General features: G+C 39.9%; 1 protein-coding gene across 10 annotated transcripts in view; it reads right to left on the minus strand.

The window, feature by feature from the left end:
- The window catches only part of Chd9 (chromodomain helicase DNA binding protein 9), a 218,723-nt gene that overhangs the window by 124,879 nt on the left and 80,553 nt on the right, over window positions 1–13,291 (minus strand). The window lies entirely within an intron of this gene.

The following is a 13,291-nucleotide window of genomic DNA, read 5'->3' on the forward strand; positions in this document are numbered from 1 at the left end:
ACAAAAGTAATTTAAATTTAGTAGTAAGTATTCACTAAACTTCTATCAAGAAAACTTATACAGAATACTTTGTGTGTGACAATTCATTGCAAATAGGTTATTAATATACTGTACAGAAGAAAACAGGTTCCTGTGGGGGACACAACTCTTCATTTAAAGGTAAAAATGCATAACACTTTACTTGAAGTATATATATCATGGTGGAGGCATGTAAAGTAACCCTGGGAATAGCAAACGGTCCATCTCACTCCAGGGTGAAATGTCTCACACCCTCAGCCCCTCCAAGCAGTGAGTAGGTTATCTAGGCACTGCCCTTCAAATGATGTATGTTTGAGAGCTAGTGTCCGATATTCTTCAGTTACTTAGGGGCTTATGATCACCTGCTCCAGGTTCCATGGGGATATGTAGAAAACCCACGTAATTACCAAGAGGTCGTGAGAAGGTGACCCAGAATAACGAAGGACTCATTTGGTTTGGTTAGCTGATAACACTAGCCCAAACCCGCAGCAATCTATGTGACGCATACCCTCATGTAGCTCACACAGTGCCTTTGCTTATCCAGCATGGAAGGCTAGCCTGACAGCCAAATAACTTAGGTATCTTCCTGTAATCAGTTATATTACTCCATCTCTAAGGAAACTGCTAAACCATTAGGATTATGCATGTCTCATATTTTATCATCCAAACTATGTAGATACTGAAATTCAAGCTAAACAGAAACAAACAGGGGCCTGGGCTAAATAAACAATAAGCTGGTTTTAAGACATGCTTAAGCTGAGCTGTGGTGGTGCGTTCATTTAATCCCAGCACTCAGGAGGCAGAGGCAGGTGGATCGCAATGAGTTGAAGCCAGCCTGGTCTACAGAATGAGTTCCAGGATAGCCAAAGCTACACAGAAGCACTGTCTCAAAGAAACAAAAGGAGAAAAAAAACAAAAAAAACAAAAAACCCCAACCTCTAGATAAAATCTGTACGAGTTGCAACTGTAGAGATTTTTTTTTTTTAATTCTGAAAAGTAACAGCTATCAAACTTTTGTTTGTTTCATTTGTTTGTTTTGTTTTTTCAGACAGGGTTTCTCTGTGTAGCCTTGGCTGTCCTGAAAGTCACTCTGTAGATCACATCGGCCTCAAAATCACAGAGAGCCTCCTACCTCTGCCACCTGAGTGCTGGGATTAAAGCTACCACCACCTGGCTCAACTATCAAACTTGAATAACGTATACCAAGATATTAATGTATTCTTAGTCACAATGGTATCTACTGGTTTAATAAGCAACAAGTAGCCACATTTGGCAGTGCATGCCTACACTCCCAGCACCTAGATAGTTAGGCAGAAAGATCCACTGTAGACAGTCTAGACTACATTATGAGTTGTCAAGGAGAGTCTGGACTAAAGTGTAAAGCCTTGTCTCTGACAAAACAAAAGACAAGCACATCATATTCCAACTAACTGGAGAAAGCTATCCTGTAACCTGGGAAGAAATTGAATATAATGAAGAAGTTTAAGGAGATAAAGCTGCAGCCGGTGCTATAGCCATTCTTTAGTCACTAAGCACAAATCATAAGGGGAAATGGAAGCAATAGCTAACAGCGACTTGTTCACCCTTAACTTGAGTTTAGGAAAAGTAGACCCAATAAAACAATGACAGAGACCATACACTGTGTGACTTTGGGATTTCGCTGGATTATAATAATGCTATAATACATCTACTGTACTAGTCAGATGAAAACCTAGTTTTTACTTCTGCAAAATTAAAAGTTTTGATGTGAAAAGTTTACAAGCCCTATATGGCAAAGCACGATAGCACACACCTGTAATCTAAGCATTCAGGAGGCAGAGGCAGAAGGATCTCTGCAAGTCTACATCGTTTCAGGACGGGCAGAGTTTTATGGTGAGATTCTGTCTCAAAAATCAAAAACAAAACCTACAAACAACCAGGGTGGTTTGGAAACACTCTCATCTACTCACGTATGGGATGGGAGGGTTGTGAGTTCAAGGCCAGCTGTGGTATTCTGTGGAGAGACTGTCTCAAAAATAAGTAAATAAAGAATACAAATGTTTGTGCTTCAAAAGATACTTATAGCAGACTCTCTTCCAAAGAGAGAGTCCACATTCTCCCCAGGAGTGATATGTAAATCCCACCCTCTCAGGACCCTGGCTCAGATATGTTCTAGGAGAGAGAGAAGAAGCAACTCAGAGGATACTAAAGAAACACCCGGGCAAATGCCTGTAATAACAGCCCTTCAAGGGGCCAACCTGAGCTACATGAAACCTCATCAAACAAAAACCAGGAAGTAATAAGCAAGCAGACGAAACACCCATAGGGAGGAAAAACTTTTATAAATTATGTGACTGACAAACAACTTAAACAACTTATATCCAGTCAGATAATCGTGCGACACATCTTTAATCCCAGCACGAAGAGCCCGGAGGCAGAGACGGAGGTAGAGGCAAAGGCAGGCAGCTCCTCAGGGCCAGCCTGGTGAGTTCCCGGGTAGGCAGGGCTATTCAACAGAAAAATCTTGTCTCAAAAAGTATAACAAAACCTAAAAGAACTTATATTTAAAACATGTAAAAACTTATATCTATATAAAGCAGTTTTAACAAAATAGGCCAAATATTTTTTTAAAAATCTGGGTACTTCTTCAAAAATATATAAATCTCTAGTAATGACATGAAAAAACATATCCAATCTCATTAATTACACCAAACTATAAACCAAAACAATAAAAGATCATTTCTTGACCCATTAATAAGACGAGGTAAAAACATCAAGAAAGCACCTGAATGCAAGAGGCATTAAACAAGAGAGTAGTTGAACATGCCTAGTGATTGGGGTGTAGCTTCTGTAGAAAAGTCTGGAAAGACTCAAAAAATTGAAATTACAATTTCTGTACAGTTTTGTAGTTGCACTAATAGGTAAATACCCAATGGAATTGAAAGCAGAGACTTTAACACTAACTTACATGTCAATGCCCAGTGCAGAATTTATTTGCAATATGAAAAAGGTGAAAAAACCAGCTGTCTAACGATTGATAAGTAGATAAATAAAAGCATGATATATTAGTATAATGAAGTACTATTAGGTAATAAAAAGAAGTGAATATATTTCACTAGGACCTGATCATACTGGCTTATAATCACAGTTACTTATACGTTGAAACTGGCAAGTCATGAATTCAAGGTCGGCCAGCCTGGGCTACAGATTTGAGTTCATAGCAGACTACATGACTTGCTGAGATTGTGTCTCAAAATTAAAATAAGGGCTGAGGTAGAATTCTTTTATAACATGTATAATGGCCTGGGTTCAACTCCCAGTATTATAATCTAAATATCTAACAAAAATGAAGCATTGACTCATAGCTCATAACTATGAAGATCTTAAAATTACAGACGCTTACTCTGCATCTCCTCCCCTTTTTGAGACAGTTTTACCATGTATCCCAGGCTGGCCAGGCTTGTACTCTTTCTAAAAAAATCTATCCAGACCAGTAGTATAGTGGTTATAAGGCTGAATGCAGGGTGGATGTGTGGTGTGAAGGCACGGTGGATGTGTGGTATGAAGACATGATGGATATGTGGTGTGAAGACACGGTGGATGTGTGGTGTGAAGACATGATGGATGTGTGGTGTGAAGACACGGTGGATGTGTGGTGTGAAGACATGATGGATGCGTGGTGTGAAGGCACGGTGGATGTGTGGTGTGAAAACACGGTGGATGCGTGGTGTGAAGGCAGGATGGATGTGTGGTGTGAAGACACAGTGGATGTGTGGTGTGAAGGCACAGTAGATGTGTGGTGTGAAGACACAGTGGATATGTGGTGTGAAGACACGGTGGATGTGTGGTGTGAAGGCAGGGTGGATGTGGGGTGTGAAGACACGGTGGATGTGTGGTGTGAAGGCATGGTGGATGTGTGGTGTGAAGACACAATGGATGTGTGGTGTGAAGGCAGGGTGGATGTATAGTGACTGGTGAGCAGTGAACACTGGCTATAGGTATGGGGTTTCTTTACGAGGTGATGAGAACAGTCTAAACTGGCTACAGTGATATTTAAACAACTCTGTAATTACTAGAAACCACGGCTGGGTGTGGTGATGTACACCTGCAAATCTAAGGAATCTTAGGTTGGAAGTCAGCCTAGACTGAAACAGAAAAACTGTCATCAAAAGGAAAAAGAGGCCCTGGAAAGATGGCTTAGTTAAAGTGTTCAGTCCTCTTCAGAGGACCTGTGCTTTGGTCTTAGAACCCAAGTGGGTGGCTCACAATAGCCTGTGACTCAGAAACTCGGACCTGACACTCTCTTTTGGCTGCCATGAGCACACAGACATATGTGGCATACAGTCATCCATACATAACATACATATATACACACACACACACACATACACACACACATACACACACACACACACACACACACAAATAAAAATAAATCGTTAAAATTAAAAGGATGCGGTGGTTAGGAGGGAGGCCCGTGAGAGGTCCTGGCAGATAGAGCGGCTTGCTTTTATGACACTTGTGCAGCCACACATACACAGCATACTTATTTACACATGTACAGCCAGACACAGACACAAAGGTAATTAAATTTTTACAAAGGAGGTAAGCCAGGAAATTATTCATTTAAATGGATTAAATCATATATGTAAACTGCATCAATAAAATATTTTAAATATATTTAATTGGTGTATATATAGTCACTATAAATGATACAATACAAGGCTTCCTAAGGTCATGTAAGTACAAAGTTTGTTTATGCAAATCACCCCAGGCACCAGCCTCTTCTTTCTCGCCTCTGCTTTCTTGTTTTTCTAAAACAAAATAATTTCATTCTTCTTTTTTAAAAAAAAAAGATTTATTTTATTTATGTGAGTACACTGTAGCTGTTTCCAGACACACTAGAAGAGGGCATCAGATCCCTTTACAGATGGATGTGAGCCACCATTTGGTTGTTGGGAATTGAACCCAGGACCTTTGGAAGAGCAGTCAGTGCTCTTACCTACTGAACCATCTCTCCAGCCCACTTTCATTCTTTATGTTAGAAAAAAATCCTCTGTGGAATTGGGTGTAGTATATGTTTTTAATCTTAATTCGAGTGAGTCAAGAGGCAGGCACATATTTGTGAGTTCAAGGCCAGCCTTCAGAGCAAGTCCTAAGACAGCTATAAGACTAGCATAATAAGACTCCAGGAAAAAACAAACAAAAAAACCCAACAACTTGCCACAACATACATATACACATTCTCTCTCTCTCTCTCTCTCTCTCTCACACACACACACACACACACACACACACACACACACACACACAGTCAAGTAGTAAGGCTGAAGTAATTCTTAGAAACATGGTACCTTGCTGGAAAAGTCCAAAGTATTCTACTTTTTAATTAATCCACCTGACCTTTCTATCCCAGGAAGGAATAGAACCTAACTTCTTCCACTTAGGCATGAACTGAGCGACACACACTAACCCGAAAGCTTGACTTCTGATGCAGTCCTGAACAAAGTTCTATATCTTCAAATGACTTCAAGTGTGCTTATTGGTTCTGCTCCACTAGGGCACCAGAAAGGTGACTTGGCTGTTAGGAGCCATTGCACTGCTCTTTCCGAGGACCTCAGTTTGGTCCCTAGCACGTACATCAGAGGGCTCACAACTGTTTTTAACTTTGGCTCCAAGGAACCTAATAACATCTTCTGACCTCAGTAGGAAATGTACTTCATGTGCACAAATCTACATTCTGACACATGTGTATAAATAATTACATTTTTAACTAAAAAAAAAAAAAAAAAAAAAAGACATCCCAGCATTCTGGAGTCAGAACCAGATGGAACTCTGTAAGTTGTAAGGCAGTCAGGATTGCACAGTTAGACTTTGCAAACAAACAAACGAACAACAACAACAACAACAAAAAAAAAAAACCCAACAACATACCAGCATTTGGTTCACACACACACACACACACACACACAAGTAACAATGAGCCTTACTGACTTTTTGATAAGAGAAAAACTCTAGAAGAGAGTGCACTGTCATTTACAAGGTTCCTTACTAGTAGGAGTAAATAAAAGCAAAAAAGCCTGATAAGCTACCTGATAAGATGATAAGTTTATAATACATATTAATGTGTTTTCCACATCAAAGGAAGATGTCACCTTTACTACAATTCCTAAGAATAAGTGACTGAGGGACTGGAGAGATGGCTCGGCAGTTAAGAACACTGGCTATTCTTCTGAAGGGCTTGAGTTCAAATTCCAGCAAGCTCATGGTGGCTAACAACCATCTGTAAAGAGATCTGACGCCCTCTCTCTGGTGTCTGAAGTCGGCTACAGTGTACTTACATAAAATAATAAATAAATCTTAAAAAAAAAAAAGAATGTGACTGAGAAAAACTTTATGCTAGACTATCAGAGAACAACCAAAAACTATTAGTAGACAATGGAATTTTTAGAGTATCTTAAAATGTAATTTATATCATTTTAAACCATTTTATGATTTTATGTGTATAGGTGTTTTACCTGCATGTATGTTTGTGCACCATATACATGTACTGCCTGCAGAAGCTAGAAGCAGGATGCCCTGGAACTGGAGTTACAGGTGCCTGGTAGTCTCCATGTTGGTGCTAGGAATTCAATACAGGTTCTCTGGAAGAGCAGGCAGTGCTCTTAATCACTGGACTATTTCTCTAGCCCCTTATAATGTAATTTTCAAAACAGGAAGCTCAGAGAGTTTTGAACGATGAATATTAGATTAAAATGAGTAAATCTACAAATAATAGAATTGATACTGTCTCAACATTATTTAGACCTTTTAAATGGCAACAAAGACTACTAAAACCTATACAAAATTAAGAATTAAAATCTATAAGATCCTGTATTCGACCCATTAGCAAAGGAATATTTCAATTCACTTTTTAATTTGGTTGTCTTTCCTTTCCTGAGGAATCTTACCTGCTAGACTCGATACATAGATTCAGAAAAACAGTCTCGAGACTACAAACTGAAGTACTCCAATTGAACCTCCCTAAGCCATTAGAGACATTTTTGAAAATTTTTCCCATAAGAATGCCAGCACTAGAAGACTGAGGCAGGATTGCTTCAAACCCAGTTTGGGCTGCACAGTGAACTGCAGGCTATGTTTTCCCCTGGCTATTGTCTCAAAAAAGAAGTAAACCCAACCACATAAACAAACAAACAAACCCAAACAATGTATTATGTGTGCATTAATGGGGAATAAACACACTTTCGGGGACTTATGTATGTTAGTAAGCCACATTGCTAAGCCATTTTATTTTATTTTATTTTATTTTATTTTACTTTATTTTATTTTATTATTTTAACTTTTAAGACAGAATTTAAGCCAACCTGGCTCACCTTAAACTCAAGGCAATCATGCCTCAGCCTTCTGAGTATCCAGGCTATATACATGAGCCGCCATGCCCACATTATCTCTTGAAATCAGTTTTATTCTCACCATCTCCCTTTTTTTTGGGGGGGGGGGTTGGTTTATTCGAGACAGGGTTTCTCTGTGTAGCCCTAGCTGTCCTGGAACTCACTCTGTAGACCAGGCTGGCCTCGAACTCAGAAATCTGCCTGCCTCTGCCTCCCAAGTGCTGGGATTACAGGCATGCGCCACCTGGCTTCCCACCATCTCTTTAAATTGACCCAAGGAAAGGCAAACTGCTACTCTCTTCACTGTTCTCTCTTTATTCAATTATCTATCAGCAGTATTCGTTACAGTTACCAGGAAGGATTCTCCTAAATGCTTAATGACAAAACAGGAACTCTCTCACTTTTCTCCTTTTTTTCTTAATGTTCAGTTTCAGTCTCTATAAATGATCCTTTCCTCTAGAGCAGTGGTTCTCAACTTTCCTAATGTTGCTACCCTTTAATATAGTTCCTTATGTTGTAGTGACACCTGAACCATAGAATAATTTTTGTTGCTACTTTGTATCTGTAGTTGTGCTACTGTTGTGAATCATAATGTAAGTATCTGATATGGAGGATAGTCTTTGGAGACTCCTGTGAAAGGGCTGTTAAAGCCCTCCCACCAAGAGATCATGACTCACCAGTTGAGAACTATTGACTTAGTTGTTGGTAATACTTGAGAATACTCTAACCTCTAAATGTTGAGGGTACTTAGGAGTACTCTAATCTTTTTTCATTTCTGTCTATGCTGACTCTCAAGATACTTTTAACTAGTCTCATGATGTTACTGTCACATGTTAGTAATTTACAAATTTATATCTATTATATGTCAAAATTATATCTATTTATATTTATAGATATTTATATCTAATTTATATCTATTACATATTATATCTCCACTTCAAACCCATATAACCTAACAAGTTCTTGGTTTCTTCTCCTGTGGAATAGATATGACACTAACCCTTGCTATCTACTTGGCTGTGTTTCAACACAGTAAGCAGCAGGTGTGATCTCCTGGCAGTTGTTCTGCGTCACTTCACTCACAGTCCTCCAGTGATTCTGTATTACACCCATGATGAAGGCGGCACTCCCCGTTCGTTCTGACTGCACTATAGCCCCCACTCCCACCTGGACAGCTCTCATAGCCTGCTCTCCTCTCTTAGTCACTCCCACTTCCTTCCACCACAGAGTTAGTTGGTTCACTAAAAAGACAGGTAGGAGAGAGTGAAGTCAGCAAAATGGTCCAGTAGGAAGCCTCAAGCACAATGTTTCAAAAACAAGCAGGAATCATCAAAACCAGATTTAGCAAGAACCTGGAGAACAGCCGAAGGTTTACAACTAAGAGAATGATGAGAAAAGTAACAAAAAGCAAATCCTTATCATTAAAGGAAATTCATGAAAGCACGCGTGGAGAGCAGTGGGAACGTGTCTCAGGTGAAGGAAGAGACCATGGTCTCAGCCCCCAGCACCAAAACAGAAACAGTGGAAAATGGAGTCTGAACCCAAACCAAAGAGGAGACTTGAGTGAGCCCCCAGAAGAAATGCAGACACTGTATAGGGGGCTTGGAAAGATACTCAGACATGAATGGCCTGTCTTCAATGACCAGGAACAGAAAATCCTAGAGCAAGATGTAAAATAATCTTACTTACAGATTTGCAATATCAAATGCTGAATATGTCTGTTACAAACATACACACACACAGACCTTAACATATACCAAAACAAGAAACAAAGAGAGGAAGAAAGGAAGGAAAGAGGGGAAGGGACACATAGATTCTGTCCCTAAGCAAGTTACTGAATTTAGTAGACAAATAATTAATAAATTCTGTTAGTTGTGCTCAACGAGCTAATGATAACCATGACTCAAGGGTGAAAGTCACTAGGACAATGACATAAACTAAATAAAAATACCGACACTTAAGTAGACTTGATTAAAGGACCAGTCAGAAATTCTGGAGCTGAGAAATAGAACAACAACTTTGAAAATGAGTGAGGATATTTAATCACACAAAGGAAGACAGAGAGCATGGCCAGTGGAACCATCATCCAAGGAACATGAAGAGAAAGAATGAAGACAAGTGTGCAGGCTGAGACTTGTGACAACACCGGCAACACAGTGGGTGACCCTGGAGCAGGGACAAAGGGGACACAAAGTGACTAAAAACTCCCAAGCCATATGAAAGACAGGAACTTTTTTAAAAATATTCTTAAGTGTGTATGTGTGCGTGTCTGTGACTCCTGCTGTGCAGAGGACACAAGGAGCTGGAACAGGAGGGCAGCTCCCAGAACAGGAAGCTGCCTGGTGTAAGTACTGGGAACCACACTTGGGTCCTCTGAAAGAACAGCACATGCTCTTACCACAGGTTCTGTTCCAGCACCTGCATGGTGGTTCACAAGTCTCTGCAACTCGAGTTCCACCAGATCCAATGTCCTATGCAAATGTATGTTAGAAGGCAAAACCTTCTACACATTAAAATTTTTTTAAAGAAAAAGATGGAGTCACGAACTTAGTGCCTTGGTAAGTGTCAAGACTTAGGCGTGATTTTTTCCCCCTCTACAAAACACAATTCGTGAGTTCTAGAACTACATAACTGCTCTATGTATCCTTGAAATGTTGATAATAATCTACATTAAACTTCAACTCTTTAATTCAAAAGTGGTCCTGAAAGATGGCTCAACAAGTTAAAGGGCACTTGCCACCAATCCTCCTCTTGACTAGAATTCAATCCCAGAAACCACATAATGGATGGGGAGAACAGGTTCCAGAAACTGGCTTCTGACCTCCTTGCATGTGCGACATGGCACCAATGCACCAATACTCACACACACACACACCATGCACAGAAAATATAAATAATAAAGTAAAACTATAAATTAGCACTTGGGGGTGAGAAGGTAGCAAGTTGCCAGCCAGTCTGAGCTAACTAGTGAAAGCATCTCACAAAACATATGTAACTAAGATTCACTCATAGTCAGAGAATGATGTCTCAGTGGTTAGGAGTTCATCCTACTTTTCCAGAGGACTCGAGTTTTGTTCACACCATGTCAGGGTGGCTCCTCACTGATGCACAGGATCTGACGACCTGTTCTGGTCTTCTCAGGCACACATACAGACTCAACTATACATCCACGTAAAGAAAAAAGTAAAATAAAAAAAAGATTAATTGGATTTATCAGTTTGTGGCAGCATGCTCCTTTAATCCCAGAACTCGGGAGGCAAAAGCGGGCAGATCTCTGAGTTTGAGGGCAGCCTGACCGAGTTCCAGGACAGAGAGGGCTACAAAGAAAAACCTTGTCTCAATAAAACAAAAAAAAAAACGACCTTGCTTCAAAACAACAACAGCAACAGAAATAGATTCCACCGAAAATTCAGGAGTATCTGGTAAATACAGGTCAGTCACTGCATAGTTGGAAGAGGCACAGGTTAAATCTTCACTGCCAAGCTCTTATCTGGTGAATCCAACAGTTTTTTCCTCACTTAACTGTCTAAGTCACAGCTGACAGGATTTAGTAAGAATACACTCAAAGTCCTAAAACGCAGTAACTCAGTAACCATAGACTCTCACTGGCCTGTAGAGCTAGACGCACAAATCGGGATTGTCTGAGCTCCTGAAAGAGTGTCACAACTGCATTGTACTTGCTGTGCAATCCACTTGTTTAATTTGCTCGCGTGTCTGTGAGTGTGCTGCTCGTGTGTCTGTGAGTGTGCTGCTCGCGTGTCTGTGAGTGTGCTGCTCGAATGTTTTTCCCCTGGGCTTTCAAACATTTTTGAGACTAAACTTGGGTACAGTTTTCTGCCAGGTTTTACACACACACACACACACACACACACACACACAGAGAGAGAGAGAGAGAGAGAGAGAGAGAGAGCTGTTATGCATTAACTTCAGATATTCTGTATCTAACACAGTGTTCTCGTTCTCACTCTTCATCTGCGTGTCTATCCTTTCTACTAAACAGGATTAGCAAGTCTTTTCATTCCTACTATCTCTTATAAATTCTTGGCCTGCCATCAGTATATACTTTCGGAAATTCAGTAATGCCAGAACTACTCTGAGTTATCCTCTGGCCTCCACACGTACAGTGTGCACCACGGTCCAGTGAAGATGAATGTACTACACAGTGAATAGTACCTTGGGCGGGAGGCCATCTCAGCAGTAAGAGCGCTTGTTGCTCTTGAGGGATCCCAGGCTTGGTTCATGGCACACACATGGTGGCTCACAACCATCTGTGACTTTGAGCTGTTCCAGGAGATCTACAGTCCTATTCTGACCTCCACAGGAACCAGGTATGAACACAGTGCACAAACATGCAACAGACAAAACACTCATACATGTAAAACTTTAAAAATCTATATCTTAAAAAAAATCTAAATGATTTGTTAAGGTGAAGTGACGGCTCTTCTAGGTTGTCAACTTGGTTAGATCTGGAATTAACTAAAGTCCAAAAACTGTGAGAGATTTTTGCTTAATTTGAAGTAGATAAATCAGCATCTAATCCAGATCTTGCCCTGGGAAGACACACCTTTAATCTGGGTCACGCAATCTGCTGGAAGCCAGATAAGGGCGTGGAAGAAGGCACTTTGGCTCTGCCTGCTTGCTTGCACCTTGCTAGCAAGTCCATTGCTTACCCCGCACTGGTACATACTCCTTTGGGATTCCAGCATGTACTAAAGACCAGCTGAGTCTGCTGCCTTGTAGATTGAACAACCACTGGATTCTTGGACTTTCCATTCATAGGCAGCCATTGCTGGACTAGCTGGATTGCAGCCTATAAGCCATTCTAATAGGTCCTATATATATATATGTGTGTATATATGTATATATATATATGTATGTATATGTATATATGTATGTATGTATGTATATATATGTATGTATATATATACATATATACACATTCTGTAAGTCCTGTTACTCTAGAGAAGTCTGACAAATACAGATGGTAAACTCAGTTATGGATATTTTATGACATTTAGCAAAAAAAAAAAAAAAAGCCCAGTGATCTTATTTAAGTTCACAAATATCCCTTACATGGAGAACACTTTCCATTAACAACTCTACACAAGAGCCTGTAGCACAGCAGTCTTGTTTTGGCTTTTGGAGACAGGGTCTCCTTAGAAACTCACTACACAGCCCAGGTTCTAACTGATGGTGGGCATCCTGCCTTCATCTCCCAATGCTGGGCTTACAGATATGAGCCACACTGTGCTGAATGATCGCTCTGTGTCCTCTGGGAACTGCAAGTGTGGTTGGAACCATAGCTGCATCACTGACACTTTGCCATGGAATTCTAGGAACATCATTGTAAAGATCTGTTTCTTTGAAAAATGGGGAAGGGTGATCATATCTAGGAGGACTGTAAGATAACCCAAGTAAGACCCTATTTAAATGCTTCTTGTTTTCCAATTAAGCTTTTTGGAATGCTGATGGTCCATAGCCATTTAAAGGAAGACGGGCTTTAGGCCTTCCCTTCCCTGATTTAGCCCTACGATATTTCACCTTCAAAATGTGTTGATTTTACAGATTTTGCTTTCAAGTAAAATTTTAGAAAAACTAGTAATTTAATGTTCATATATTGTTCATATTATTAATATTTTCCTCATCAGATAGCAAGCCATTTACTGGATTCATCTGCTTACTTTGTTTGCATTTACATAATTTAGTCTTTGTATATCACAGAAAAGGGAAGCAAAATTTTCTTTCTTTCTTTTTTTTTTTTTTTTTTTTTTTTTTTGAAACTGAATCTGGCTATGTAGCCCAGGCTGGTTTCCTGAGTCATTATTGGCATCACAGGTATACACCACTATTCCTGGCTGGCAAAAATGAAACAAAACAAACAAACAAACAAACAAAACATGTAA

The sequence above is a fragment of the Apodemus sylvaticus genome, chromosome 21 (assembly GCF_947179515.1).
Source record: "Apodemus sylvaticus chromosome 21, mApoSyl1.1, whole genome shotgun sequence".
Classification (NCBI taxonomy): domain Eukaryota; kingdom Metazoa; phylum Chordata; class Mammalia; order Rodentia; family Muridae; genus Apodemus; species Apodemus sylvaticus.